This window comes from Lithobates pipiens, unplaced genomic scaffold, assembly GCF_037356315.1.
Source record: "Lithobates pipiens isolate NorthernLeopardFrog02 unplaced genomic scaffold, aLitPip1_a1.2 Scaffold_16, whole genome shotgun sequence".
Classification (NCBI taxonomy): domain Eukaryota; kingdom Metazoa; phylum Chordata; class Amphibia; order Anura; family Ranidae; genus Lithobates; species Lithobates pipiens.
In genome coordinates this window covers 61917789-61923788 of record NW_027507748.1, presented here as the reverse complement: position 1 = coordinate 61923788, position 6000 = coordinate 61917789, and positions in this window count along the sequence as shown.

Here is a 6000-nt window from a genome sequence, read left to right as displayed (position 1 = left end):
TGAATGCAGGCACCTGGGTTTAGTACCACTTTAATAATGTAATACAATGTACAAGCTGAGAACTGTTTTTAGGGTTAACAGTTAAAAGCAGCTATTAATTAAATACATTTTCTGACTGATTACCAAGGAAGTTTTACATTTGCAATTAAATGAATGATAATTTATATCGTTCACCTTTCAAATTATAAATACATTGTTTTAGCTCTTAGCATTTAGTCTTTATTGAATTGACACTTTAAAGCAGAACTCTAATAAATATAAGCACAGGACACAGAGGGAATATCGGGAAGTTAGGGGAATTGACAAACTTATGGACTCTCTTTGCGACAGCGTGATCATCATGGAAAACTCTGTAAGGAGGGAGTTAGCGCTGATGCTATTCTAAGTATTGTGAGTGTGTTACACTCTTACATCATTCTCAAATTGCTCTTCTCCGTCTCCAGATCCCTTGATGTCCCTTGATGTTTTAACCATTTAAGAACCGGAAGATTTTCCACCTTAATGATCAGGCCGTTTTTTGCGATACGACACTGCATGTAGCTTTAACTGACAATTGCACGGTTGTGCGACATTGTACCCAAACCAAATTGACATCCTTTTTTTTCCTACAAATAGAGCTTTCTTTTGGTGGCATTTGATCACCACTGCGGTTTAATTTTTTGCGCTACAAACAAAAAAAACGATATTTTTTACTTTTTGCTATAATAAATTGAATTCTTCTACATATTTTTGGTTAAAAAATCACAAGAAGCTTATATTGAAAGTTATAGTATCTACTAAATAGGGGATATATTTATGACATTGAAATTTTTTTAAATTTTTTACTAGTAATGGCGGTAATCAGCGATCAGTGCTAAAAATAGCCACTGATAACTGTATAAATGGCACTGGCAGAGAAGGGGGTTAACACTAGGGGGCGATCAAGGGGTTAAGTGTTCCCTAAGGAGGTGTTTCTAACTGTGGGGGGAGTGTATTGACTAGAGGAGGAGAGAGATCGCTCGAGCAGTGCCCACAGAGAAAGCCACTTGTCCTGGGGGCACCACTGTGTGCTTGCTCCTGAGCTGCTGTTTTATGGCTCAGTCCCTCTCCTCCTCTCTCTTCTCATTGGCTCACTGGCTGTGATTTAAAGCAGTGGGAGCCAATGGGCTCCCGCTCCTGTTTCAGCCAATGAGAAAGGAGAGTCCTGGGGCAACCAAGGCTATTGTACACATCACTTGTTCGGAGGGAGCACAAGTAAGGATTGTCTGCAAAGAAAGCATGAAGGTGAAAAACACTTTAGCCTGTAGAACCACTTTAACCACTTAAGGACTGATATACGTCGGAAGAACGGCACAGCTGGGCACAAGCACGTACAGATACTTTACTCTTTAAGAGCCCAGTCGTGGGTCGTGCGCGCGCCCCTGGAGGCCCGGTCCTGAGCTCCGTGTCCGTGCCCGCTGGACCCGATCGCCACCGGTGTCCCATGACCGGGTCACAGAGCTGAAGAACGGGGAGAGGTAAGTGTAAACAAACCTCTCTCTGCGCTTCCTAGTGAGCCTGTCACTGATCGTCTGTTCCCTGTCATAGGAAACGACGATCAGTGATGTCACATGCCAAGCCACGCCCCCTACAGTAAAAAACACACATTAGGTCACACTTAACCCCTACACTGCCCCCTAGTGTTAACCCTTTCACTACCAGTGACATTTTTACAGTAATTAATGCATTTTTAATCGCACTGATTGCTGTATTAATGGCAATGGTCCCAAAAAATGTGTCAAAATTGTCCGACGTGTCCGCCATAATGTCGCAGTCACAATAAAAATCGCTGATCCTCACCATTACTAGTAAAAAAAATATATTAATAAAAATGCCATAAAACTATCCCCTATTTTGTAGATGCTATAACTTTTACGCAAACCAATCAATAAACCCTTATTGCGATTTTTTTTACCAAAAATGTATAGAAAAATACGTATCGGCCTAAACTGAGGAAAAAAATGTTTTTTTTTTAACATATTTTTGGGGGATATTTATTATACCAAAAAGTAAAAAATATTGCATTTTTTTCAAAATTGTTGCTCTATTTTTGTTTATAGCGCAAAAAATAAAAACCGCAGAGGTGATCAAATACCACCAAAAGAAAGCTCTATTTGTTGGGAAAAATGGACGTCAATTTTGTTTGGGAGCCACGTTGCACGATCCCGCAATTGTCAGTTAAAGCAACGCAGTGCTGAATCGCAAAAAGGGGCCTGTCCTTTAGCTGCAAAATGGTCCAGGGCTTAAGTGGTTAACATGACACTGTCTAATAATGATTGTTATAAAGGAGACTCTTTTGTCATAAAAAGGGGCTTTTGGATGTCTACATAAAACCTAAAATATGGCAAATGAACAAAAAAAGTTTGGGAAGATTGTTGTTGAAATAATGCTCTGGCGACAGGGTCTCTTTAAATATCTGAAATCTGTGGACTGCAGTCCTGTGCAGTTATTCATGGGTGCCTATGCACATGGTGTATAAAATGGAACTTCACTACCATAAGGGGGGTGTCTCTGCCCCCCTCGGGCGCCATTATAATGGCACATGCATAGATGTGCCCACAGGTTTTACCCAGCCTTCAGGTCCCGGCAGAGGCTGTCGACACACCTGTGCATGAGCAGGTGATTTGCGCGTGCGTGGCAAACCCCCCCCCCCCAAAAAAAATGTCTCACCATCCTTCTAGACATAATGTGCTAGTATGCACAACATCTATCTATCTATCTATCTATCTATCTATCTATCTATCTATCTATCTATCTATCTATCTATCTATCTATCTATTGTATCTATCTATCTCTCTATCTCTAGTACATCTCCTATTTATGTATGTAGTGTAAGGGTAGGGCGATGGGGTGGTCATCGCTTCCTTCATGTTTCCCTCATCAGGTGCCAAGCAAGGGTCACATGAGAGGCCTACCCCAGGGTGGGTTACTTTTTGGCTATGCTAGGCACTTTGTACAGGGTCACTGCCATACACATAGGGCACCTTTACTTGACTATGCTCATGACCCGGACAGATAACTCATATAAACTCGCTTGATGTATGTTTCATCACTGCTGTCACTTGTGCTTTTAGGAAGGACATGCAGAGTCCTTGGCTTCTCCACTTGTCCAGCATATCACCTCTACCTCACTCCCAGTAACAGTATGGGATCCATGGGTGCACTTCCATTAACTCTTTGTTTTCCATACTTGTGTCCAAGTTGAAGGCCATGGCTGTGCAGAACTGCTATGGGAGACGGATCACTGTCGAAGGAATACCAACAACATCTCCCTCTTGCAAGAAGCTATCTCACCTCACCTGTCACATTCACACACTCATGGCAGGCTGCTAGAGAAACCTTTGTTAACCTTGATATCCACTGTTTGTTCACACTGTAAGAACTCTTGTACCGTTATCTTCATACCCCAATGTGCCTAGTGAACCAAGCTGTATACTATATGTGCTGGCTACTTGCATTACACACCTTTAGTAAGGTCAGACCAGGCAGAGGCAAAGTTTCAAAAGTGTTAAATAAATTATCAAGACAGACCAAATTAAAATGCAAAAATGTCCCTAATTTAGGGTAGTGGCTGCCCCAGCATACCTGTAGAGGAAAAAGTCCAACTCTGGCAAAGTCCATGGTTGGTAATTTTAAGAAGGACTACAAGCCCCAGCCATCCTCCTGGGTAGAAACTTTTACTTCGGCACATCACTGGATTTCTGGCACTTCTAGGTTTTCCTCTCCCCAAGAACCAAGAGAAGCACACCAAAAGAAAACCCAGGAACACAATTAACATCTATCTACTGCATCTACCGCTAGTATATCTCCTATCTATCTATTATATATATATATATATATCTATATCTATATATATCTATATATCTATATATATATATATATATATATCTATATATATCTGGACTCTCTCCAGTTCCAGCACATCCTTCCTATGGACTGGTGCAAAGAACTGGACGGCTTACTCCAGGTGCAGCCGGACCTGAGTCTTGTACAGTGGGAGAATTATCGTTTTATCTCTGGCGTTAATCCCCTTTTTAATGCTATCCTAACACATGAATATGCTTTGAATCTAAAAAATGTCATTATAGCTCTGGCTGTATGTTTAGGGTCATTGTCCTGCTGGAAGGTGAACCTCTGCCCCAGTCTCAAGTCTTTTGCAGACTCTAACAGGCTTTCTTCTAAGATTGCCTTGTATTTGGCTCTATCCATCTTCCCATCAACTCTGACCAGCTTTCTTGTCCCTTCTGAAGAAAAGAATCCCCACAACATATTTAAAAAAGGGCCAAAATACATCCCTGGGAATTATAGACCAGTTAGCCTAACATCAATAGTATGCAAGCTCTTGGAGGGGATAATAAGGGACTATATACAAGATTTAAGTAATGAAAACTGTATCATTAGCAGTGATCAGCATGGATTCATGAAGATTCGTTCTTGCCAAACCAATCTATTAACCTCCCTGGCGGTATGATTATTTCAGATTTTAGGTGCTAAAAGTGGTACAATTATTTTGCATGGAAATTTGGCGTTTTATATTGTAGTCCTGTAATTCTTAGGAATAACTCACTTAAATTTGTCCAAACCAGAGTCTAGTAAACTTCCCGGGTATGATAAAGTTTGAAAAATGAAATCATAAATTATAATATAATAAATAACTATAAATAATTATACCAAATAATAATATAACAATAATAAAAAATATTCAATAATGTAATCAAATCCAAAACACAGAAATTTGCTCAGTTGCAGAATTGTCACTGTCATTACTTTTCAGTATTTGATGACGGATCTCCCCACAAATCGCTATCGCTCAATTCTGTGAGTGATTACAATTTATTATCGCTGTTTTCTAGCTGGTCTAAAACCACTTTTGATGTAAAGGGACAGTTTTGGTTGCTATGGACAATCTCCAGTTTCCAGGCAGAAAGAACAGTTTTTATAATATAAAACTGCATGCAGGACACTGGGCAGACCACCAAAATGAATGTGAAATAATTACATACAGCAATGTAATCTGTAAGATTACATTATACTGTATGTATACTGTGTGTTTTACTTTTTGAATTTGGCGCCGTTTTCCGTCCCTGTGTGTCGCAACGCTCGCAGGGAACGGAGCCTGTCGATGTGATAGATCGAGCGGAGGACGAGCTGCTCATACAGCGGGGGGACATCGCTGGCTCCAGGGGACAAGGTAAGTAAGCTCTTCCTGGATCCAGCGATGCGGTCCCGAGTCTGGCTCGGGGTTACCGCTAATGGTACAAAATTTTCATCCAAGCCAGACTCGGGAATACCGCTAGGGAGGTTAACCTTCTATGAGGAGATGAGCTGCCATCTAGAGAAAGGAAGGCCCGTAGACTTGGTGTATCTGGATTTTGCAAAAGCATTTGACACAGTTCCCCATAAACGTTTACTGTACAAAGTAAGGTCCGTTGGCATGGACCATAGGGTGAGTACATGGATTGAAAACTGACTACAAGGGTGAGTTCAGAGGGTGGTGATAAATGGGGAGTACTTGGAATGGTCAGGAATGGAAAATGAGGTCCCCCGGGGTTTTGTGCTAGGACCAATCCTATTTAATTTGTACATAAACGACCAGGAGTATGGGGTAAACAGTTCAATCTCTGTATTTGCAGATGATACTAAGCTAAGCAGGGCAATAACTTCTCCACAGGATGTGTAAACCTTGCAAGAAGATCTGAACAAATTAATGGAGTGGGCAACTACATGGCAAATGAGGTTTAATGTGGAAAATTTTAAAATAATGCATTTTGGTGGCAAAAATATAAACGTTCTAAAAATTACCTGGGGGTCCTAGTAGATGATAGGATCAGCAATGGGATGCAATGGAAAGCTACTGCTAACAAATCAAACAGAATATTAAGAAGGGGTTAACCTTAAAATGCATATAGAGTTCTTTACTGTAAGAGTGGCAAGGATGTGGAATTCCCATCCACGGGCAGTGGCTTCAGTGGGAATCATCAA